The sequence below is a fragment of the Prionailurus viverrinus genome, chromosome B2 (genome assembly GCF_022837055.1).
Source record: "Prionailurus viverrinus isolate Anna chromosome B2, UM_Priviv_1.0, whole genome shotgun sequence".
Lineage (NCBI taxonomy): Eukaryota > Metazoa > Chordata > Mammalia > Carnivora > Felidae > Prionailurus > Prionailurus viverrinus.
The window spans coordinates 20,137,629-20,164,273 of record NC_062565.1 but is presented as its reverse complement, the minus strand read 5'-3'; positions in this window follow the sequence as shown (position 1 = coordinate 20,164,273).

Here is a 26,645-nt window from a genome sequence, read left to right as displayed (position 1 = left end):
TCATGACTGGTCCAAGCAATTATAATCATCTTGCCCTTCTATTTCCAAGCTTCTGTGGCAGCTGGCAGGTGCCATGTGTCCTGATTCTGGACAAGGAGACAAGAGCAAATCTTGGAACCCCTTCCTGTTTTGCCTTCCCTGCATCTTGCTGCTTCTGACTGGAATATGAAGAAGCCACATGAGATGTGAAGTCAGTGGGATGATAGATTGAGGGAGCCTATGTATGTCTTTCACTTTATTTCATCCGTGAATTACTCCAAACCTCAGACCTCTGGACATTTTTGTTATATCAGGTCCACTTCTTCACTTTGGGCTGCACCATTAAGAGGACCCGTTTATGCTCCTGCCGTTTAACCCCCTTATTGAAGCAGAAAGTGGTTGACTTGCATCCAGAGAGAAGATATTACCTGGGAATGGCGTCAGTCCTGGAAACAAGCGATTATCTGGTGTTCCATGTTTTCATGACTAAATGTGTTTCTCGATGAGAGTAAGGCACGTCTGTGTTCTGCAGACTTTGTGTTCTATTTATTTCCTATGTACAGCATGGGGGTACATAAAGAATCCAGCACAGTAAACTCTTCCAGATATCATTATAAACAACGGGAGTGGTTCTATCTATATACTGTATTCATAACAACAATAGCTGGCTTTGCTTTGTAAGGCCCCCATCACCTTCAGTCGGCTAACGAAAAAGCTACGCTACACATCAATGGCCGGTTTCATCATCTAGGTTTTGTACCTTTTCTCCAAAGATTGTATGATGATTGAGAAACAAGACAATTAATCTAACTGGACCTAGGAAAACCAGGTCCGATCTGAAAACCAGGTGTCTGGTTTTTCCACTAAGATTTATTGCCCTGTATGTCAGCCAGCTGAGGCAGAACATTCCTGGGTAATTAGGAGTCATTTCATTGGCAGGTGGGTACTGACCTCACCTTGCAAAGGTCCCTAAAGTGTGTGAGCCAGAACCCACCCCTTTTCCCAGCATACCTTTGCAGCAATATCCTGGCAGATACTTTATGACATGCTGCCATTGACATAAAGCTTGCATGAACTGCATTACATTGCCCTGAGCCCCAGGCTACTGGGGAAAAATGGTAAGTGTTCGAAGTTTAAGCTAAATAATATGCTTTTAATGAGATCATGTGCATTGCAGATCAAAAGCATCACCAAAAGGTAGAAAGTTCAAAAAGGCCTCCGCAGGTACAGTGAGTTTGACCAAAGCAGTTCTGATGATCTTTCTGATAGAATTTTTTTTTTAAAGATGTTTTTAAGTTTCTGATCTCAAATGTTACACTTCAGTGAGTTTCCCTCCTACCTTTCGTCACACAGACAGAGGAGCGATTTGGTCGTAGTGGGTTTATTCAAAGGGAAATAATACTTTGCAACCTGGGATGCTGAACTCCATAGGATCTGGAAGCATTTGGGATGTAACCTGGGTGGTCAGGCAATCTGATGGGATATCATCTCTTCAAAACCTTGGGGAAAAGGACACAAGCAGCATAGTTTAGGAGAATGTAAGTTTTGCTTAAACCCCATCCGCTTCATGAGACTCTCACAGAAATCTCAGAATCAAGAGAAGGGACGGAGAAAGACATGAACAATTTGCTGAGTGCCTATTGAGGTAAATACTAGGGATGTGTTGGGGTCTTTTAGATGCTTTATTTCGTTTAATCCCGAGAGCACCCTTGTGAGGTGGCTGTTATTAAAAACCTGTTCTTCCACTGAATTTAATTTTTTAACCGTAGATATAGCATTTACTATAATCTTCCTTGTACAAAGTCTTGTGAATATCAGTCTTTACCATTAGACCGTGTGCGGTTAGAGAACAGAGGCTGTGCCACTTGCTGCTATGACCTAATGGCCCACTGTGCCCCGGCCACAGAGCCACGTTCCCTCGTGTGTATCATCTCTTTGGATGCTGTAGACGCTCTGGGAGCTCGGCTCTGTTTTGCTCATGTTATAGACGGAGACATGGTCTGGGAGACTGGGTGGCCTGCTTCAGCTCACCCAGCCAGTACGTGGCAGAGCTGAACTCTGAACTCAGGTCTGTGAGTGTAGAGTGCATGTTTCTCCCTTATGCTCTGCTGCCTCTAATCTTTGTGTTGCCCTTCGAATCTAGGGCTTTCGAATTTGTTCAGTGGAAAGCTTCCATGGCGAGTCAGCCATTTTCCAGCAGGTAGCCCTGCCTGGCAGGCTCTGATCGTGATATTGCACTTCAACACATTCGGCCAGCACCCCTCTCAACGTTCTCCCAAGGATGCAGTATCGGCATCCCCTGGGAGCTCTCTAGGAAAGCACATTCTTGGGGCCTTCCTTAGACTTTCTCACTCTGGGCTAGGACTCAGGGATGTGGTTTTTAATCAAGCTTTCTAGACATGCTGAAGCTCAGAATACACTGTCTTAATTGGTTTCTGCGTTTAGCATAAATTATTCGATCTATCTTTTAGGAAGCGGCTAGCAATTTTCTGAAACACACTTAGCATCGTGTCCTGTGTATCCACACTGAACCCTATTCATGCTTCTATTCAGGCGCCTACAGTATTTTATTTGAGGGCTTTGCTGACATGACTGTTCCTCTCATTGACTATGAGCATTTTATTTTTTATTTTATTTTTTAATGTTCATTTATTTTGGAGAGAGAGAGAGAGAGAGAGAGAGCTAGCAGGGGAGGGGCAGAGAGAGAGGGAGACAGAATCCAAAGCAGGCTCCAGGCTTTGAGCTGTCATCAGAGCTTGAGAGCCCATCACAGGGCTCGGACTCATGAACCCTGAGATCAAGACCTGAGTGGAAGTCAAACACGTAACCAACTGAGCCCCCCAGGTGCCCCACTCTGAAAACTATTGAACACATTTAAGTGAATGGCTAAGTCACAGGTTATTCTCTTGTGGCAAGAGACAAACTCTATTAACGGACCGGACAAGGATGACTCCAGTTCCTTTTTCTAAGTTATTTGATGTTAGGTTTTCACCCAATTAAAAAATGTAACCAGGAGCCAGGGGCTATAATTACATAGGTAAAGGCTGTTGTTCAAAGCAATCAAGAGACATAACCATTACTGTAGTGAAAGAACCCAAAAGATGGTGTATGCGGATTGCCCAAGTAGCGACCACTTTGTAAGGAGTCAATTCTTCACTCATTAGCAAAGTGGCTTTTTTTTTTTTTTTTCAAATAAGAAAGATTAAAAGGAGGAGATGCCCGGGTGGCTCATTTGGTTAAGCAGCAGTATCTTGACTTTGGCTCATCAACCAGGCTCAACTTTCCTGGTTGGTGAGTTTGAGCCCCACATTGGGCTCTGTGCTTGGGATTCTCTCTCTCTCTCCCTCTCTCTGCGTTCCTCCCCCACTTATGCTCTCTCTCTCTCTCTCAAAATAAATAAATTAAAAAAAAAGGAACGATTAAAAGGGGCAGGTTCCTTCCTGTCCCACTCCCCAAATTTTGGTTGGGAGCCCCAAATTTAAAATTTTGTCATTAACAGGTACATTATCTTTTCTTCTCCCTCTCTTATAGAATCCAAAGTTAGGTGTTGCTTTTCAAGTAGATAGGGCAGGAGACTGACAAGAGGCAACTTTCAGTCTGCTGAAGATTACATTTTATAGATTAAACACACTGAAGCTTCTAGAATTTCAACAACACATCAAAAGCTCCCCTGGTGGTAAGAAGTGAGACTGGGATTGAACTCTTATCTGCTTTCCTTTTTTTTCTCTGTAACACTGACTTCCCAAGGCAGAGATTCCCAAAGGCCTGAACCCTCAGGGTTAAATGAAGAGCTTTAAAAAAAAAAAAAAAAACACCTTTGGAAGTGCCACCCTAGCCCTAATAAATTAGAATCTCGAGGGTAAATTCCAGGGAATGTTTATTTTTAAAACATATTTGGGTATTTATTTGTTTGTTAAATTTTGATGCGCAGACATGTTTGAGAAATATGGAAATGGGCAGATCTCATATTCAGAAGGATCTGAACCTGCCTCAGGCAGTGAGTGGGTATCTACCCCTAATTTAGTAGTTCTCACAGGGATCCCCATGTGGCAGCATCAGCGTCACTTGGGAACTTGTTAAAAGATGCCTAAACCAGGACCCCATCCATAACTACCTAATGAGAATCTCGATTAGTCCCCGGAAATCTGTGTTCGTAATGGTTTTCCAGGTGATTCTGATGTTTGCTAAGATTTGAGAAACACTAATCTAATTGATTTCTGTAAAAATGTACACATTCCAGAGAGGGACAGATTTCTAAGCTATTATCAGTCATTTGTAGCATAGTGAAGTGAAGATTTTAAGTGTGTACTCTGCCTCCCCAGGTGGGGAACAGCAGCAGGGAGGGCTGGAGAGGGGTCTCAAACTGTGAAGTTAGGAAGAGAGGCAAGTCAACCAAGAACAATCTCTGTGACTTCCCAATTTTGCCTCAGGCCAGCCCTGCCTATGTTAGTTCTTGCCTTTCTTCTAAGAAGTAAATGTCAAAAGTAGTTTTCTTTGAAGGCGACATAGGTATTTAACACCTCAAACAGCTAGAATCCTACCAGACAGTTTTATGATGTGATAATTTACCTCCTATGACTAAGTGCACTTTGCCAGGTAGAATTTAACTAGCTAAATTTGGGTTTAAGAAAGGAATTCTGCTGAAGGAATTTCTCTTGCTTTTTGAAGGCAAATCTGATTGACTTATTTTTAATTGGAAAATTTAAGTTCCTTTGGGCTCATTGCATCACTAAAAGGATGGGCCAATTATGGGTCCATAAAACAGTGTGACCAGGGATTCCTGTCATTTAAAAACATTAAAGGAAGCCCCCCCCCCACCCCGCAGTCTTTTGCACAGTATAAAACGAATGTGTTAATTCTTTCTGCATTTAAAACTATTTAAGTAAAATATTCCTTACCCTTCATCTAAATATATTCAAGTAATAGTCTTGGTGTACTAATCATGCATTAGCACTGTATTAGATCTTGGGGATACAGTGAGGAACAACACAAGATCTTGATGCCCAAGTAGCTTTAGCCCAGTGAGAAGCTTGTAGTGGTAATCAATGTGTACTATATTCTCCATCAGAGATCTTTCTGCCCAAGCTATGCCTGGATATTAGTTACATAGTTGCCCTTAGAGACTTACCCATAAGAGTATCAAGCACATATATCAAGTCAAGAGAATAACTATCCCTTTGGGCATATCAAATAGAGGGAACTTAACTAGGGGATTGGTTACATAGGCTCTAGAAGAGCCTAGGAGACAGGTCAGTGGGGGCACTCAGAGGTTACCAGCAGGAGGAAGGGCTAGAGGGACTCCAGAAAGGTGATGTTACCAGACTCCAGAAGCTGGCTCCTTTGGGTGGTTCTAGAACCACAGGGGGGACCTCCTGGTAGGAGCTGGAAACTTGGACAGATGCGGTTGCTGCTAGAGATGCCTGCTGAAGTAGAGCAAGAAGGAAAGAATCCTTAGTTTCACCCTTGGGTATTATGTTGGAAAGTACACTTTAGTTCCATTGAGTGGAAGGGGCTGGGACAAGGATAGCGGATGTTGGGGTGCTCTGAAGGAGACTATTGTAGTAATCTAAATGATAGATGTGGATGTGGCTTTTAGTGAGGGTTGGAGGAAGTGTCTCTTTTTAGGAAGAATTCAAAGAAAAGTCACAGATTAGAAAATAATTACTTGCCTAATCCTTTTAGGATTTTTTTTAAGTTCTTATTTATTTGAGAGAGAGGGCACAAGCAGGGAAGGGAGAGAGAAAGAGAGACAGAATCCCAAGCAGGCTCCATGCTGTCAGCACAGAGCCCCATGCAGGGCTTGAACTCATGAACTGTGAGATCATGACTTGAGCGAAGACCAAGAGTTGGATGCTTAACCGACTAACCCACCAGGAGCCTCAGGATTTTATTTTTCAATGTTTGCTCTTTATTGCAGACAGGCCCTTTGGCTGTGGGTGGCTCTTTGGAAGCCTCAGTTCTTCTTTTTCTGTCTCTTTGGCGGTCCTTGTGGTTGGTGGCCCCATTCTTGTGGTTGGTGGTCTGCATTCTCAGGCTGCTCCTGGGTCTGGTGAGACTCTCTCTGTTTGCTGAGATGACAACAGACCTGTATGTGTTTATGATATCTTCCTCTTGTTATTCAACTCTTCGGAATTATCATTAGCTTCCTGTCCAGGCTGCACATGTGCCTCTTTCTCTGGTGCTTGCGGTAGGGTTGAGGAATGCTGACCTTGTTGCCTCTTTAGGCTCTTTTGGCTGGGTAATGATGAGCTGTGCCCTGGAGGTGTTGTCTGTGGTTCTGCTGAGAACTGTATAGAGTGAACAGTCTCCATACCAGGAGTAGCCTCTAGAAGTACACTGCAGTCTCCTGCCAGGATCCCCCCTCTGCCCCCCACTGAACAAACCTAAGGAAAACCAAGAGGGCAAGGGAGTCTGGAAACCACCATTCCTGTGATACTGAACAGGGGAAAGTAGAGAATGAACCTGAGAACAAATAGTCCAATGGGGGCAAGCTCAGTTGCCCTCTGACAGAATTTCTCATCAGCTGGATCAGAACAAGGAAGTTTTAGAGAAGGTCAGGATCACTCCTTGTTGGGTGTGGGGTGGGGGAGGGCCACGGAGAGATGCACTTCATGGAGAGCTGCAGAGATGTGGAGGTCAGAGCGGTGCAGGGGGCACAGTTTCATCAAGACCTATTTCAGAACCAAGGTTCTTGGATTCTCTACTAAGCCCTTGTCTCAACACAATTAAAACAAACAAGCAAATGAAACAAAAACTCTTTCCTCTTGCAACAGAGCTCAAAAATCTGCCTCCTGTTCTCAGAGGAGACCCCCTTGACAGGGACTCCATACAAGTATCAAGGTGTCAACATTAATTGGACCCTCAGATACTCAGAGAAAGAATGCTTAGCTCCAAGGACCAAATTGCAAGCATCATGCAAAAGTAAACAGATTTTGGTCAACAGGGTCCTGCTGGGTTCCTGCCTCTGCCATTGGAAAGAGCTCTGCACAGAGGTTTGATTCATCACAGTTGTACAGGACTATTGCAAGTTGAGCATAAGGACTTCAGCTGAGGACAGTATTTCTTGAGGACCAGTTCTTTCTCTCCCCCAATTTATTATGGACCCATAATATGTAAAATACAATATATTTTTAAAAGTTTATTAGAAAAAGGCAAAGCAGTGGTTCAAACATTTTTGTTAGATTCAACAGGTGTAAAATCAGCTCATTCATTGGCACTGGAAGTACCTCAACTCTTACCCCCCATTTTGCATTTGTTGTAGACAAGCCAAACATTTTCCTGACACCTTCTGCCCCACATTTGCTCAGACTACGCCAACTGAGATTGTCTTGGATTGTAGGAGGCTGTTGTGGAGAAAGCTTATTTTTCCCACTCCTCCTTTCTGACCTGTGAGTCTCTGGAAGTTACCACCAAAATTTAACAAAAAGCAGGATCTGCGAGTCTGAAAGAACCTGGTGCAAAATAGCTCAGAGAAGGCCCCTTAGTGATAGCCATTCCGTTTGGTGTGTGTGTGTGCATTCTGACTCAGTGGAATTTTTCCAACTACTTCATATTATGTTCTTTCGGGGCCGACAACTTGGAAAAGGCAGCAGACATATCTAAAAATGACAGTTATCTTCAGGGAAAGGAAAATGGCAAATATTAGACAAAAAAAGTATGAAGTAAATTTTTCACCCTGAAGGGCCAAAGAAATCATTAGAGTTCTCTGACAGCCTCCGTCTCCAGGCACGTGACCTGCCTCCTGGCTATCTCATTGCTATTTATATGAGTCAGGGTGTCTGTCTTGTGGCCAAGGTTGAAATCAGGTGGGATCTGTAGGAACTTAGATATGGCCCAGAGTGAAAGAAACCAGCAAACCCTTATATCTGTCTTTAAATTCCGGATTCTAAATTATTCACCTTTAGTTTATAATGAGTTACCCTTCTCCCAACACACACACACACACACACACACACACACACACACGTTTTTGTTCTTCCCTCCCCCAAAACATCACATTAAGCAAAAATAAAACTTCAGGAGTTAATTACCATGTGTCTTCCACAAGATATCACTCTACTCACAGAGTGGGTATTGAAATGAAGTACAATACAAATAGCTGCTCTTTGCCTTGGGTAAGATATTCCAATAAATTATGAAATGGAAAGTTCAAAATCCTTCCCTGGCTTATTCTTGACACTTACTTAAACCTACCAAATTCCTTGTTAAAAAAGTCACCATTATTGAAATGTTATTAGGGTCACAATAACTCAAGTTAAATACATACCAATGGAATATAGAGTCCAATGCAATTATATGAGATGGAGTGTTTCTTTCTGGTTGAGAAATAGGTTCCCTTTCGTGGCCTTTATTAAAGTTTAAAGAAAGTGTTGACTTGGAAGTACAGAAAGGGGTAGGGAAAGAGCTTTCTTGCAGCTGACCTTTCCGAACTGTGTGCCTGCAGCAGTCATTAAGCATGGCAGGATGCAGTAATGTTTGCGAAAAAACATTAAAAAATAAACAGAAGCAGAAACCCCCCTCACCTCCAAATCAGCCCTCTCCCCGCCCCCCCCCCCCCAAATCTAGCCCCTGAGATCGCTCTGTGTTTTCGGCATGTCTGCGTGTGTACGCGTGTTTCGGGGGCGAGTTTGACCACTGTTCTACCGGCAGCTAAAAGCCATATGTCAGTGTGTATATCAAAGAGAAGCTTGACTGTATTCTCTTACGTATTGTTTCAGCCATAGATTCTAATCGCCGGAATTTAAAAATCTGTTCCCAACAATCTTTTGACGAGTTAAAGTTTCTCCATTTCAGCTTTTAGCATGATAAAAAAAAAAAGAATCAAAACCTCTGTACCCACGGAAATTCTTATGACTGGCAAGCATTTGCTTTCTCTCTGAAGATCACATCATCTTTTTGACTAGGTTGTGCATTTAAGACCTGGAAACTGTGACCCCTGTTGCCTAGCAACTGAGAAACTCAGGCCTCAGCGCTGGTGGGTAAGATGAAAAAAGGTCAATTAATGTGGCAGGCCTGTCCTTATCAATATGCTACCGTGGCAGCTACTTTTATTTCTTTATAGTAATAGATCATAATAAGTTCTGTAGGTCTTTCTACTATGGTTCTCCCTTTTGAATAAAAGCATAACTAAGACTTGAGGGGATGTCTGATATAACAGAAAATGTAACCATAAAAAAAAAAAAAACAGAATAGAAATCATCTGACTGACGAGTACCCTGCCAGGCTGCCTGAGGCAGTTACACATTTCCATTGAGTTATTTTATGATCAGGCCAGTATGTTATTGAAATATTATCTCTTTAGCCTTTCTCATTCTGATAAGAAATGACAGGCTCTCGGAACAGTAATACATACAGAGTACAAAATACGGAGCTGTGGACAAAATTCAGCTGGGGTAAAGAACGTTGGCTTTGGAGACTTGCCATTGGAACTGATCATCTGGGGTTGGTTTTTGTGTTTTGCTTTTTTCTTTTTTTCAAATCAGGCACAGAGCACATCCTAATGTCCACTTACATTGTGATGAGAATTTGGAGCCTCTGTTGATGATTACATTCAGACCAATTACTGAACAGCATTAAAGAAAAAAGTCCATGTTGTTTTTAGCAACCTCATTTAAGGTACAACTTCTTTAGTAAGTAGTGAGATGTTGTAATGTTTGAGATGCATAGGTAACAGTTACAATTCAGCTTTGAAGGGTCATTCATGAAAACAGGGTAAGGAGATGTAACTAAGGATATAAAATTTCAAGTTAAATATTGGGAGGGGGAGTCTAATTTTGAAAGCTTTGTTGCCTTGTTTATAAAGCTTTCACAAGAGGAAATGTGATCTTATCACTGTTTACTTATTGATTCTTTATTGTTGTTTAACACGAAAGCTGTTTCATATATACAAGATCGATGTGTACATATTTATAGATATGTAAGGCAGAACGTGGTCTCTTGTCTGGGCGTCAGGAGACCTAGGTTTTATTCTCTACTCTGCATTGATTCGCTATGTGATCTTGAACAATCGGGAACTCTCAGGGTCTCAGTGTTGACCATGCATAGAACGAAGAAATTGAACTACATAATTTCTACAGTCTTCTCCTGTGACTCTTCCAACCTCCATCAGCTACATTTTCCCTCTAGTCTCTCTCCCGCCATCTGGATGATACACATACTCACACTTTTGTTCTGCAAAATATGATATGTTTGTGATTTTGCATAATCACCACTTTGTATATTTTAAGACTTTTTGAGCTTCAGACAAATGACATTCAAGAGGACATAAATTTAGGTGTTCGCAATAATCAGCATCATTTTAGGGTCCTACAAATCTGAAGTCAGCATGTTCCTCTGTTCAGGCCAGTGTCAGTGAACTCACGGGATGCATGCCTGTTTTTCTTTCCTTTTCTTTCTTTCTTGCTTTCCTTTTTTTTTTTTTTTAGAGCATTAATGTAGAAGCAGATGTTGTCTCCCTCCTCACAAATGCTACACAGTGAATCATCTTAGCCTCTCTGTAAAATTTTAACTTAATGGAGTCCTGGCATTTCTGATGAGACGAGGAACTTAATTTTATAGAACAACCTATTGAACAAGCTGTTCTTGGACATTCCCATCTCAACTAAATGTTAAAAGTATTAAAATTCACATTAGCACAAGAGGAAATTTTGCATGGGTAATCCTTTAATACAGTGTTTTATGGCTCTATTAGCTGCACAGCAGCTGGTGACATGATGAATTTAATCCATTAAAAAATTCAGTAAGAGGTTTAAAAGTCAGCTTTTTAAAACATTATCTTGCTGCAAGGAAAGAGAACTTCTCCTCGGGGCCAGAACAAGGGTGGCCTCACACTGTGCCAGGTATGGGAAATGCACGTGCATGACAAACCTTCGTGTGCTCAGAGATTTGCACCCAGAGAGGGTTAGAGTGCTGGGCAGGAACCAGCATGGGGCTGTGGAACATCTTTGCCTTGCGTCTTCCATTTGGGCAGTGTGTCTCCAAGGAGGGTTCACCTTCATATCCAATGACGGTGTTGTTTTTAAATGGGTTAGGTATATTTGTGCAGATGTTTGTATTCATGTAAAATCAGAAATTTCCAGAGGCTTTAGTGATATAATTATTCCTCTTATGAGGACAGTACTAAGAAAATATTTCTTTCTTTTTTTTAAGTTTATTTATTTCTTTTCAGAGGTGGGAAGGAGAGAGAGAGGGAGAGGGAGAATCCCAAGCAGGCCCTGCACTGTCAGCACAGAGCCCGACTCAGGGTTCGAACCCCTGAAACCACGAGATCATGACCTGAGCTGAAATCAAGAGTTGGATGCTTAACCGGCTAAGCCACCCAGGCTCCCCACTAAGAAAAGATTTTTGACTTCTGATATAGATAAGCTTCTGCAAAGTTACTTAGGTATAAAAGCTTTGGCTCAAGAGATCTAAAATCTCCCCTTGAGGAAATGCTCCCACTTTGCATATCTCTGGAGCATCAGGAGGGGTTCTGAGTACAGCTAAGTTGCATTTTGGATGATGGTGGGTGAGGGTCCTGTCTAGGAAGAGACTGATGGTACAGTCACGTCTTAGACACAAGTCTTAACATTCTTCATTTTGCTTTCCGAATTGTGACTTATTTTCCCAAAATGGAAAAAAAAATTACATTGTCCGCTCTTATGAATAGATTCTGTGAGTTACTAGCTAGGATTAATTGTTCTCAAAGACAGGAGACTTTCTTTGTAACAGATTTGTATTTCTGAGCAGAGATGGGTAACAGGTCACTTTGGGTCAGGTTGCCTAGCAGCTGTAAACCGGTTTGGTATTATGTTAGACTCTGGTGACTTGAAAAATAGGTAGCTTACCTTAGGAGTGGTTTTTGTCTAAACTCATTTATATAATTCCCATGTTAATGTAAGCTCCCTCATTTTATCTCCTCGCTTAGCAGAACTTGATGTAGGAGGGAAATTGGTATTTCTTGTGGCACAGCCATTATGGGTCGTAAGAATAAAACCCAAATCTACTTCGTCGACTTTGCAGGAGATCGCTAATAGTCCCTACAGTTTAAACAAACCACCGGGTTGAAAACAGAAATAGCTATTGTATTCTCGAGTATAAAAATTGGTTTATTTTTCTTCCAACATGAAAGGCTTTATGTTTCTCAAAGTGCACTGGTTACTTGGATATGAAATGCCCTGCCTTTTGTTCCGTGGAAGGAGACACGAACATTTAAACATTATGATTTTCCATACCACCCCTCCCCCACCCCAATGCTGCCAGGAGTCTACCTTTTAATGGGAAGTTCAACGTATTTAGGCAACAGTTGAACTTGAGAGCTGATTGCTGTTAGCTTGAGTGAAATCTGTTTTGATAATATCTCATCCTGTGTTTGAGGCTGATTGACCTAGATGCTTCCCCCCTCCCCTCCCGTCAATGCTTTTACAAAGACGCCTTTCATGGGTGTTTAGTGATGTGTTTCTTTTTCCAATCTATATGGTTCCTGGTGACTGAGCCTGTTGTGGGAAGGGTTATGCAGTCTGAGAGCCCAACTAATGATACTGCCTTTTTTTTTTTTTTTAAATAAAACACAAACTCCACTAAAATGATTTCCTTATTGAAAAAAATGCATATCTGAAATACAGTCGACAGCGTCATCATAAACCAGCCACATTTCCACGTATAGACCATTTTCCTAAGCAAGAGAAATTCTGGTTGACATTTTACATTTTACAGTCAAGGATAAAGTCCAAGCAGAATAATCAGATCTTCTTAACCAGGGTAGGTATTATGACAGGATTTGGTATGTCGCTACCACTTCCAAAAGACTTCCAAATGAGAGCAATTTGTGTTTCTTGATGGTTTGATTGACTCCAGTGTTTCTTGAATGGCCAACACAGGATGGTACAGGTTGGGCCACGTTGGGTTACCCAATGTGTAATTAGCTAATCCCGGTCTCTAAGAAAAAGTCCTCTTCTACTCTTCTCTTTTACTTTTCTCTGCTTCCCAGTTAGCCATGCTTCTCCCTTGGCACATGAGGGAGCCATAGATGGCCTGTGCGGATTGTCTGCTACGATGTTTCTTACTTCACTATGAGTTCAAAGGTTCACCTATGCCAAACTCAAACTTTTACACACTGATTATTTCAAAAATAGCCTTTGCTATGTAGAGACCCAGTGAAACCTCATCTAATAGCTGTTACTTATTGATAAGAGAGGGCCTTGCAGTTATGAGCTTTCATAACTCCCTTTCCGGACTCCCTTTCCGCTGTCATTCACTCATTCATCTTTGGGTTCTGTGGATGTGGATCCCTCTTATATGACTCGCGGTGTTGCAGGCACTGGGGATACAGCTGAGAATGAAGCAAAGGTACAACTTAGATTGAGCTGCAAGGGGAATTTCAACCAGATGGGAAAGGATGCTAAGAGAAAGCTCACTTTTTCAGGCTCCAGTAGATTGCGGGGAGGGAAGCAGTGGAGGGGGGGTGGAGGCAAGGGCTCTTTTTACCACTTTCTGGCCTGAGATTATGAGTTGGGGCTCCTGTAGAATCATCAAGTTCTCTTGGGAGAGATCTGAGAGAGCTGGGTCTAGTGGCTTGCTCCTTTAGGTGCGGGGTCGGGGAGGCTGCAGGTACCCCCAGATGAATTCCTAGTAACCTCAGGAAGCGCTTACAGTAGAAACAAGGCTCTTTGGATAACTTTGGAAAATACTGCCCAGGACACAGTCCTTCAACAAAATACGTCTCAAAGTTTCTGTGCACAGATCACCGGGGGATCCTGTTAACATGCAGACGCTGACTCAGTGGGCCTGTATGGGGCCTGCAATTCTGCACTTCTAGCCAGTGCCCAAGTGCTGCGATGCTGCTGGTACATGAACCATATTTTGAGTAAGAAAATTCACGAGATTCTTTCTACCTCATTGCCTTTCAAAAGTGCTAAGAAATCCTCCACTAATTCATCCTGTTTTATTAGCTGAACATGGTCATTTACAAAGCTATCTAGCTCACGAACAGCTATGCTTTTGGAACACAGTTTAGGAAACATTACACTGTTAGCCATATGGAATTTCACTGCACTATCAATCAAGAATTCTATTTATCGTGTGTGAGCCTGTGTGCATTGGAATGTGTTAGTGTGCCGCATAAGTCTGTGTGGCGGACTGTAGTTTTTGCACAATTATCTGCGACGTTACTTCCCATGGGAGCCTCTGAAAACCTTGCCAGGTCCTCATGAAAAGGTGGAGTCTACGTTCCCCCCCCTCCAAAAGAGCATGTGCCTATGTGACAGTCACTGAGTGGAGTACAGTGGGAGTGTGATTTCCGGGGTCAGAAAAGGTGGGGCAATTTCGATCTGCCCTGTCTTAGGACACTTGCTCTGAGCCGTTGGTCACCACTGACAAGTCTAGTCACCCTGAGACTGACCCGTGCGGAGATCACATGGAGGAAGAGAGGGGGAGGAAGAGAGAGGGGGAGGGTTGCCCACCTCTTCCAGCACCCAGCTGTTTGGACCTCCCCAGCCTGGGCACTAAACCTGAGTCAAAGGCTTTCAAATGTGACCTCGGTCGGATCTCAGCTCCCACCACGGATTGATTCCAACAGATTCAAAACCTCAGATAAGAGCTGCTTAGCTAAGCCCAGTGGCCCCCCAGATTTATAAGCAAAATAAGTGATTGTCATTGTTTTAAACCACTATTCTGGCGTGGTTTTGTGCAGCAGTAGACGTCTGAGAGAGTCCAAATCGTAAAACACTGATCACACTGAGAATTTGCTCTTTTTATATTCACTGAGAGCCAGAGGAAAATGTGGTACCATCTTTGTTTGAGCTGAGATTAAAAAACAAAACAAAACAGAACAAAACCTCAGTCTTAGAATTTTCCCATGAACAGAGTTCTCCTGGTCTGTAGTTAGTATCTAAAGCTGGGGCACCCTCTTTCCTCCTGCCCGTCCAAAGAGAGGGGTGTATTCCATAATGCCAGTGAACACATCTGATAAACAAGCAGACACCCATGAAAATGAATGTCAAAATTTTTTCATGCTTCTTTGTTATTAACGACAGAGACTGTGAAGGTGCAATTCAAATAGTTTATTATTGTTATACGTTTGTAGCAATATATTACAGTTTACGCCTTGGCTTGGAAATTGGTTACAAGTTTTATGAGACTGAGTGCCTGTTGTTGGCAATCTTGATGTTTTCCTTTTCCCTGTAACGTGTCACAGGCAATTGATTTATATGTAGTCAACGATTTTTTATATTATATCATTTCAATAAAAAAATTAAAGAAGAAAGTGTGTAGCAAGGAGAGGAGAGAGGATAATGAAGGTTACATCAGTCATATGGGAGGATTTTAAAGTGTATTAATAACATGTGTGTTCTCTGTGGAATCCATTCTAAGAACGTTTTATATTCTTTGCGAGAGACAAAAGAAGTCATCAAAGACTTTTTATAAACACAGGTGGCGCTTATTAACTGAGAAATAAAAATTTTACACTCCTGATGATTAGCCTAGACAAGTTTTCACGTGCTCCTGCACTTTTGGAAAATGCTTGTTATTTCTTTTCTTAGTTTTCCTCTCGATTCTGATTACTTTCATTCTATATGAACAGCTTGAGTTAGTGGTGCAGCGACACCTAAAATACCTTTGACAGATTTTTGGGGGGAAGGCATTAGCAATCTATTTTATAATGATCACTATAATAAAATATGGCACTACCCAAGTAGTAACCTCAGTATGAATAAACAAAGCCTTCATATGTGAATAGAGAATGAAGAGTTATATGTCCAAACAATTGTCCAAAAAACCAGAATCCAATTTTGCCCTTTTTATGCCATTGCCATACATTGCTTATATGATATTTCTTAAGATTGCCTGAATTGGCGGGGTGCCTGGGTGGCTCAGTCAGTTAAGCATCTGACTTCAGCTCAGATCATGATCTTGCAGTGAGTTTGAGCCCTGCGTCGGGCTCTGTGCTGACAGCTCAGAGCCTGGAGTCTGCTTCGGATTCTGTGTCTCCCCCTCTCTCTGCCCCTCCCCTGCTCATGCTCTGTCTCTGTCTCAAAAATAAATAAAAACATTAAAAAAAATTTTTTTAAAAAGAATGCCTGAATTGCCTGTTTATTTTGTTATTGTTTCAATACACATGGAGGACAGACTCAAAGAAGATACAAAAGCAACATTAAGAAGATTCTGTGAAACAATGAGGACAAAGTAGACACCTGAAAAGGAGACTGAACAGCAAGTGTTTGAAAGAGGAGGCAATGGATCTTAGAAAACTTGAAAAAGAAAAATCTGGGGGTGCCTGGGTGACTTGTCCAACTCTTGGTTTGGGCTCAGGTCATGATCTCATGGTTTGTGAGTTCAAGCCCTGCATCAGGCTCTGTGCTGATGGTGCAGAGCCTGCTTGAGATTCTCTCTCTCCCTCTCTCTCTGCCCTTTCCCCACTCATTCTCTCTCTCTCTCAAAATGAACAAACAAACATAACAAAAGAGAAAAATCTATAGTTTAAAGAGTTTTGAATTTAAACTTCTGGAAGGCAAGAAAGGTGAGAAGTTGTATGGACATTTCAAGCAATTAGAAGGAATATGGTTTGGAGAGCTGTATGACATTAGAAGCCCTGGAACAGAGGATGAGCAAAGAAATTTGACATTAACGGATGTTGTAGAGATACACTATAACAATAAAAACAATAAGAAACATTGTATGTGAACACAGATTGGTGAGTATTAGATGAACAGGTATACTTAACTAAAAAATATTTAACTAAAAATATTTCTTTAGTTAAGTAAATACATGTCTATCTATCTATCTATAATCTATCATGTATCTAATCTGTCTATAATTCAACATTATAAGGTTCCTAAAATGATAGCATAGAAGAAGGTAATCTAAAACTGTGAATTATTTGGGAGATGAGATATTAGCTCAATAAAAGTGAATTATATAAAAAAGTAAATGGATGGGTGCTCCTGGCTGGAGTATGTGAATCTTGATCTCAGGGTTGTAAGTTTGAGCCCCATGTTGGGTGTAGAGATACTTAAAAAAAGTCTTAAAAAAAAGTGAATGTATGCAGGAAAGCAGAGTGCAAGTAAATGAGAGGCACAAGCCTTGATTATCGGTCCTGGTGGCTGGAGGACATCTGAGAGGGTGGGGAACCTCGTAGGCAGATGAGAAGAAAGGGACTTCCACTCACTGCAAATAATTCAGAAACTGACATCAAAGAATGGGTTTTGGGGATGTGATCACTTCCTGCACTATGTTTGCATATAATAGAATGGACTCTCCCAGATGGACGGTTCAAAACACAGCACAAGTGACTTCAAGTTGGAACATATCTCAGATAGCTTTCACCTCTGAATTCCTTGAGGAGCATTCCTGCTACCTGCTTATCTGACCACTTGCCTGGGAAGCTGGTTAGCCTTTCTTGACTGACACTAAATAAGCCAGGAACTGGGGGAGAATAGAGAGAGGAACACTCAATGCCTGCTGAGGAAGTCCTGAGCCTTTTTTGATTTTAATTTATCAACTATATCCAGGATTTAAATATTGACTAGGAGAAAAGTTAAGGAAACTTAATTTGGGCTTTGAGAATTAAGCGCAAGGCAAGTAGAGTGCTGAAGGAAGACAATTTTATTTCTTAGCAAAGGAGTCTAATGGGTGAAGTTGTGGCCCAAGAAAATAAATTTATAGAAGCGAAATGATGGATGAGATTCCTTCATTTACCAGAGTATTTATTGAGCACATACTACATATCTGGCCTCTGTTAGTCTTACTTTGGGAATGAAGAAGAATCCAAGTACTATTCTGAAGGAAGAAGCAGCAGTAGTTGATGACATTTCCTATCTGCTTGAGTAGAGGACATGGAGGAGTAACTATTGGTATAATGCACCTCAAAATGAACACTGAGGATTTATTTTATTTTATTTTATTTTATTTTATTGTTTGAGAACAAAGTTTGGAACACCTGTCTATTTGAGATGAGATTAAACTGCAACTACAAAGAGGAAAAACAAAGAGTAGAATGTGGTAAGAAAGAAGAAACTTTAGAAAAGTGTATCCATCGCTTCTTGGCTTTTTGGCTAAGATCAAGTGTAGAAAGGCGTATCCATTATACAGATGGGTGAGTTTCTCAAAGTGTCCTCTGCAGACTTTTGATAATCCCTGGTGGTTTACAAAATGCCCACAGGCAAAATTGCAGTTTCAAGCAAAAGCGATTACATTATTTTATTCATACACATTGCCCAAATTTGAAAGGCTTTCATAATCACATATAGACCATTGCATTAGAAATAATTGCAACATTATTAAAATCAGCATAGGCTCTACAAGGGCTGTGTTTGTTTGTCATATCATGGCCAATATTCATGTAAGAGGATACAGTTTTATTTGGGATATATATATTAAATATTTATTTAATATTTATTTAATAAATATTTATAAATAAATTTATTTAATAAATATTTATTTATTAAATATATATACATTTGAAGTTTATTTATTTCTTTTGAGAGAGAGAGAAAGAGAGACCACACGTATGTTTGAGAAAGAGAGTGGGGGAGGGGCAGAGAGAAAGGGAGGGAGAGAGAGAATCTGAAGCAGGTTCTATACTGTCAGTGCAGAGCCCGATGTAGGGCTTGAACTCATGAACTGTGAATTCATGACCTGAGCCAAAATCAAGAGTTGGACACTAAACTGACTGAACTACCCAGGTGCCCCTGGGCTATATATTTTTATATTACTTGGGTCTTTGTCTTAGGTTTGCAAAATGCCCACTTTCATTGTGACTAATGAGTTGCATAATATCCCCAATTTATAAAAATTATACACCCACAAATGCTTAAAAATGATTAATTGGGCAATGGTAGAGTAGCTCCTATCAGATCAGTTCTCTCATAAATAATGACTATAATCTTCAGACATTATATATATTTGCTGGAGAGCAAATAAAAGCAGGCAGATACTTAGAGAAACATTAAAAGCTGGGCCAAGGGAATAAAACTAAGTGTGTGTCACACTTTTAGGCGTTAGCCTAGGGGCAAGTCCCAGTTGGTGCCGTGTGGTGTTGCTAAAACATGAAGAGAGACTCATCATCTTACTGGTTTAAAGGACAGAATTTGAGGTCCACAACACCTGGAAATTGAAGCAGGAAATCTTTGAAAGGACAGAACCACAGAAGAGTGGAAACCCAAAAATGAGAGTGAAAACTCTGTCCAAATCTCTAGATAACCTCAAACAACATACCTAAAGGGTAGACTTCAAGCAACCTAATTAAAGCTGAAAGAACCAACCTGAGGTTTCAGAGTTTGGTATTTGAATTTAGTTCAGCAAAATATCTGCTTAAAAGAAAACACATTTTATTTTATTATTATTATTATTTTTATTTTATTTAATGTTTATTTATTTATTTTGAGAGAGAGAGAGAGAGAGAGCACAAGCTGGGGAGGAGCTGAGAGAGGGAGAGAGAGAATCTCAAGCAGCCTCCACACTGTCAGAGTGGAGCCTGAAATGAGGCTCGAGCCCACAAACTGTGAGATCATGATCTGAGCTGAAATCAAAAGTCGGACACTTAACTGACTAAGCCACTCAGGCACCCCAAAAGAAAATACATTTTAAAGAAATGAACAGAGTCTATAATTTCTGTAATTTGGCATTCCTAATGTTTAGGATATAATCTAAAATACCAGATGCATAAAGAAAAATGAAAATATGATTCATATACTCAAGCAAAAAAGGAATCAATGGAGAGTGATTTCAAAATGATCCAGATGTTGACATTAGCAGAAGCAGAAAAGGATTTCAAAACAGCTATTATATTTCTATTCAAAGGTATATAGGGAAATGTGGTCAAAATGAATGAAAAATATAGGAAATCTCATCAGAGAATTTCAAACTATAAAAAAGAGAACAAATGGAAATTCTATAACCGAAAAATACAATGTCTAAAATTTGAAAATTACTACATGTATTTAACAACATACTGGATATGACAGAAAAAAGAGTTCATGACTTTGAAGATTGATCAACAGAAATTATCCAGTTTGTAGGACAAAGAGATAACAATTTAAACAGAAATGAATGGAACCACATGAAACTGTAGAAAAGATCAAAATGTCTAATAGATGTGTCATTTGAGTCCCAGAAGGAAAGGAGAGGGAGAATTGGCAGAAAAAGTATGTGCAGTCAGCACAATATAAAATGAAAATATCTAAACCAGCCAAAGAAAAATGACACTTCACATACAAGGGAACAACATTCTGGATTATCACTGATTTTTCATCAGAAACTCTGGAGGCCAGAGGGAATGGAATAACTTCTTTAAAGTGCTGAAAGAAAAGCAAAAACTGTCAACCCCAAATTCTATATTCAGTGAAAATATCTTTTTAAATGAAGGCAAAGGAAAACATTTTCAAATGAAAAACAATCAAGGGAATTTGTCAGCAGCAGACCTGCACTAGAAATGCTAATGAAGTTCTTCTGACTGAAAGGAAATAATACCAGATGAAAACTCATATTTTCAGGAAGGAATGGAAGGCATTAGAGATGGTGACTATCTGGGTAAATATAAATGAATTTTTCCTCCTATTTTCTTTTAAACTATGTATGTCTATTTAAAGCAATTGTTATAACATTTTTCTTGTGAGGTGCATATTGTATGTTGATGTAATATATATGCCAACAGTAGCATAAAAAATGGAAAGAAGAACAATGATAATTGAAAAAGATTTTGAAAAATCAAGGATATATATTTTAATCCTTGTATCATGTATTAAAAAATAATGCAGAGCAGTAAATCTAAAAAGAATTTTAAAAATATTCTAAAAATCCTTAATAAGGCAAGAGGAAATGGGGACCCAAAATCAAAAAGGACAAACAGAAAATAAATATTAAAATGACAGACCTAATTCCAATCATATTAACAAGTACACTAAATATTAATGGACTAAAGACTTAATTAAAAGGCAGAGATGATCAGACTGGATAATAATCAAAACCTAACTATGGACAGTCTACAGGAAATGTGCTCTAAATATAAAGACATAGACAGAAATGGACAGAAAATATATACATGCAAATAGTAACCATATGAAGAGTGGAGTGGAATTAATAGCAAAAACAAATTCAAAACAAAGGTAATTATTAGTGATAAAGACATTTTATAATGATAAAGGAATCTGTTAGGAAGTGATAACAGTCACAAAAGTATATAAGCCTAATACAGAGCTTTAATATATATTAATTAAAATTAATAGAAATAAGGGGAGATAGTCAATTCCATTATTATAGTTTGAGGTTTTAACATGCCTTTCTTAGAAATTGATGAAATAACTAGGCAAAAAAATAAATAAATAAAGAAATAAGTATCAGAATTACACTATCAACCATGTTGACCTAATTGATATAATAGAATACTATACCCAAAAATGCAGAATATATATTATTCTCAAGAGTACATGGTATGTTCACCAATATAACCTCAAAGTCAGCATATGCTGTGCAGTACAATCTCAATAAATTTAAAAAGATTGAAATAGGGCAGAGTACATTCTCTGGTCACGGAATAAAATTACATTAAAATATATTTTAATCACATTAAAAATACAAAAACAAGATACCTATGAAAACACTGAATATCTGGAAATTAATTAACTTCCTTCCAAAGGTCAAAGATGAAATTACAAGAAAAATTAGAGACTATTTTGAACTGAATAATAACTAAAGTACAATATATCTAAGCAGGCTTAGAGGGAAATTTACAGCTTTAAATACTTACATTGAAATTTCTATAAAAATCAAAGAAACCAAAAGCCAAAATAATTTAAAAAATTAACAAAATTGGAAGACATACTTTCTTAAAAAATATTTTTTTAACTTTATTTATTATCAAGAGACAGAGACATACAGAGCATGAGAATGAGAGGGGCAGAGACACAGAATCCAAAGCACAGAGACTGATGCGGGACTTGAACTCACAAACCGCAAGATCATGGCCTGAGCTGAAGTCTGACACTTAACCAACTGAGCCACCCAGCGCCCCAGCAGACTTATACTTTCTGACTTTAAGAAAACATAAAGTTATAGTAATCAGAAAACATGATATTCATAAAAGGATAGACAAATAAGTCAACAGAATAGAACGAAATCTAGAAATATACCCATGCATCTAGATTGAGTTTATGGAGAAGTTCTCTGTAGTATTCCTTCAATTTCTCTTCAAGTCTGAAATTATGTCAAAATAAAACATTTATTAAAGATAAGAAAATAATAATATTAAACTATTTGAACAATAATGAGCTTGAATAGATACTTACTGAATGGGTGGAAGAAATCTATAAAACAGCTACACTAAAAAATGTGTTTATTGTTCTAAAAGTTAAAGTTTCCTACAGGTTAATCTGTAATTCTTTCATTTAAAGAAAACCTTACATATTATAACTGAAAATAATATTTTAATGTGTCATGAGTATTTGTATTAACATCTAAAAGTACGTGAATACACATTTAAAAAATCAAGACCAACAAACCCCTTGGAAAACAATTCTTAAGTGAAAATAAAAGCAAATCTGTAAGTATACATTGTGGCAGGTACTGCGAATGCACACCCTTGCCTCCTCAGCCTAGCCTAGGTTCACCTGTAGCTGAGATGAACATTATCCATGAATAGTGATAGTTTCCTACCTTGAACTATTATGGCTTTATATTTTTCTACTTGGAAGTTTTCTCTAGTGTGTTTAGCTCACAGGCATGGTAGCCTGGAATTACTGAGGATTTAATACTCCTAGGAGTTTCTGTGGATGCATACCCCAGCTTCCTCTTTCCTCAATGGGACATTTCCAAGACATATAAACATTTTCTCAGAGGCGGAGCTCCAGTTGCTTGTAGCGTTAAACCACTTATTAATCTGCCCTCTCTTGTTTTTTCCTGCCCAATTTTACTATCCTCACTTCCTCATTTGTGCTTCCAAGAATCACATCTCAGAATCATATCACATCACATCACATCACATCATTTCTATAACGAAGCATTTGTTCTGAATCTACTTTCGGGAAAACCCAAACTACAACACACATTATCTTAAAACAATATAAAGAAGATCAGCACATCTCAGAAACTTATAGGATGTGACTAATACACCCTGAATAAATTTTGTAGCACTATAAAATTTTCTTATTAAGAAAGAAAAAATATATGAAGTAATTTACTAGAATGTTAGAAACTAACAAAACTAAAAAAGTAAAGATACAAAAATTATACAGATAAACACATGTGCAAAATAAATGTTAGAAAGCAAACGAAATAAAATTAATTCATTAGTCCAAGAGCATGCTCTCTGGAAACAGTTAAAAACCAGCAAATGTTTGGTAATTCTGGTAAACAATCACAAAAACAAAACAAAAATGAGAGAAGACAATAAAGCAAAATAAGATTATTACATCAGATATCGAGGAAATAAAATGAAGAGAAAGGTGTGTATGTTTATGCTAATAATTTGAAAATGTTGGCAAAATGAATGATTTTTAAGGAAACTATGAATGATCATAATTAATTCAAGAAATAGATTGCTGAATATAATCATGGAATAAATTAAAAATCTTTTTGAAGAATTATTTTAAAAATGCTGTAGGGCTGGATTATTTTGATATAATTTTTTTAAACTTTCAACTCATAGCTTGTTCCTATGCTACATAAGACATTTCTAAGCATAGATGAGAAACTTTCCAGTTTCTTTTATAAAAATATTGCAACTTTGATGCCAAAACTTGAAAGAGATAAATAAAAAATGGGAAAAAACCACTGAACAGTTTTTCTTCTGAATATGCTTAAGATAATGACAAATATCTACAATCAAAAGGCAATCGTTTACTAGGCAGTAAAGAGCTAGAGGCATTGCCATTAAAATTAAAAACAAAACATGGATGTATGCTATCACTGCTATCAATTTACGTTGTCCTGAAACTTACAGCTATTAAAAATAAGACAAAAAATATGCAAGAGGCAATAGGTTTGTTACTGAGGAAAAAAAAACAACTCCAATTATTTGTAGATGGCATGGTTGTCTTTCTAGAAATTGCAAGAGATCAATTGAAAAATTGTTAACACTGATGAGGTCAGTTAGTTGATTAATTAGATTAATGGCTTTTGTAACAGGGAGACTTCAAACATAATGGATTAAATAAGATAGACAATTTCTTTCATCTTTTACAATAGTCCAGAGATCAGTGGTCAAAAGTGCAGAACTGCTGTGTTCCAAGTGGTGATTAAGAGACTCAGTTCCTTCTATCCTGCAGTTCAACAGCCAGTCCTCTAGAACAGGGATTGGCAAATATTTTCTATAATGGGCCAGAAAGTAAATATTCTAGGTTTTGAGTGCACATACAGTCTGTCACATTCTTTTCTTTTCTTTCTCCTTCCTTCCTCCATCCCTCCCTTCCTTCTTTTCTTCTTTTCTTTTCTTTTTTTCTTTTCTTTCTTTCTTTTCTTCTTTCTTTCTTTCTTTCTTTCTCTTTCTTTTTTTCACAACCAGCTAAAAATTTAAAACCATTCTTAGCTCATGGTCCATACAAATATTAGGCCACTGTTAAGATTTGGTCCACGGGTCATAGTTTGCTAATTCTTGCTTTATAGTTGTTCACTGCTTCATGATTAAAGATAATTTATCTCAAGTCTATGTTCTAGGAGTAGACTCCAAAGATTTTTTTAGAGATGACTTGGAAGTTGCACAGGTAATTTCCATTTACATCCCACTGGTGAAACATAGTTACCTGCCTGCACATAGCTGCAAAGGAGGTTAGGAAATCTATAAGGGTAGACATGTGACTAAGAAAAAGGGAAAAATATACATGGATGGGACAACGATAAACCTGACTTAAAAATATCAATGCCTTCCTGAATATCAGTAATTACCAATTAGAAAATATAATAGAAAATGGATCTTTTACAATAACAAAATGTCCTTAATAATTACTTAGCAAATTTTGAATCAAAAATGCTTAGGAGCTACCTACAGATAATTAAAAAATATATACTGAAGACAGTAAAATTTGAGAAATTAAAGAAAAGACAAACAAAACTGTCTGCTGGAAGGACTGAAGTATTTAGAATATTTTTGTCAATTTTCTCAAGTTAATTGATAGGCTTATTGTGATACTAACAAAAATTCCAATAAGATTAACTCTGTGTGTTTGACTGGATGATTCTGAAATGCATGATAATTCAGAAAAATAAATGGGAGAGAATTCCCGGGAAACCATATTTGTAAATAAATGAAATGAGAGGAACTTGATCTGTCAGATATTTAATTGCAGGTGTGATCAGTAGAAAGGGAGGAAGGTTCAGAAAAGATAGTGTAGTGTAGTTAGAACAGTGCCAGCCCGTTCTAAGTATTTGTAGGTCATGAGATTTGGGGAAATAAAGGGTCCTAATTTAACCACTTTCTGTATGACTCTGGGCAAGTGTTTTAATGAATCTGAATATCAATTTTATCATGAAACCAGGACAATAATAATACTTTCCAGGGGTTTATTAAGGATTCAAATTTGCTCTGTACTACTTCTCTAGAATTCTATGATTCTTACATTAAAATATTTCACCTAACTAAAATCGTGTTAAATCCAGTGTTCCTAGTACAGCTGAGTCACCAAGAATTGCAACGCATGATGCCTATGGTTACTGATGATGATGCTGAGGAAGAGAAGAATTGATAAGTTGGCATAATCTTCTCTTGATAAGCTACAGCATTTCCCATAGCAGTTTAAGAAATAATTGTCAGTTTGGGGGAAAGAAAGCTGTTCTGAATTTTAGTTCTCTCTATTCCTAGTTACACAATACTGGGAATGTAACTTAATTTCTCTTTGCCTTTTTTTCCTTATCAATAACAAGTTAGATAATAATGGTGATGATGATAACATAATAATAATAAGCAATTTACTGATCATTCATTCCGTCCCAGGCACAAGATACTCATGATTCATTAACTCACTTATTTCTCCACACAAATCTTAAGACGCAGGTGCCATCATCATCATCATCATCATTATTATTTACATTTTGCAGTTGAGGAAACAGAGATAAAAACATTTCTATAACTTGCCAAAAGTCACAGTTGTTTGATGTGGACATCAAGACCAGCACTCTGGCAGCTCTTCCCCATCAGGGAACTGCAATTTGAATAAGGGTAAGCACTCGGTAATCAACTGTTGCCTTTGGATTAGAACACATGAGTAGAAACATGGTTGCTGACATTGCAGAGGCAGTTAATAGAAGTTGGATATTGTGATCTCGCTGTCTGTCTTGTTTTATAACCTTTATTTAAACAAAGGGTGGTTTAAAGGCTCAGTGCACTCTTGAGGTCAGGGACTGTGTCTTGTTTGCAAAGCCCGTAGGACAATTTGTGGACAATTTGTAGGACAATTGTAAACATGCAATGAATGTAGCTATGAATGGTGGTCATTCATAGTGTAACTATGGTGTAACTGAGGGGTCTAGCAGAGTGCTTAATTCATTATCATCCACTCAACAAATATTTATTAATTGAATCCATACTTTAATAAAATCTCTGATCTTCCAATGTCTTTGGCATCCCTGGATTTTCCTTGAGTTGTGATTTTGAGACAGTGAAAGATACACTACAGTGAAGAGGCTTGTAGACAAGATCACTTCTTTTAATCCTCTCTGCAAATTTTGGCTTGAAACTGCTTTATAATTAGAATGGTTACCAA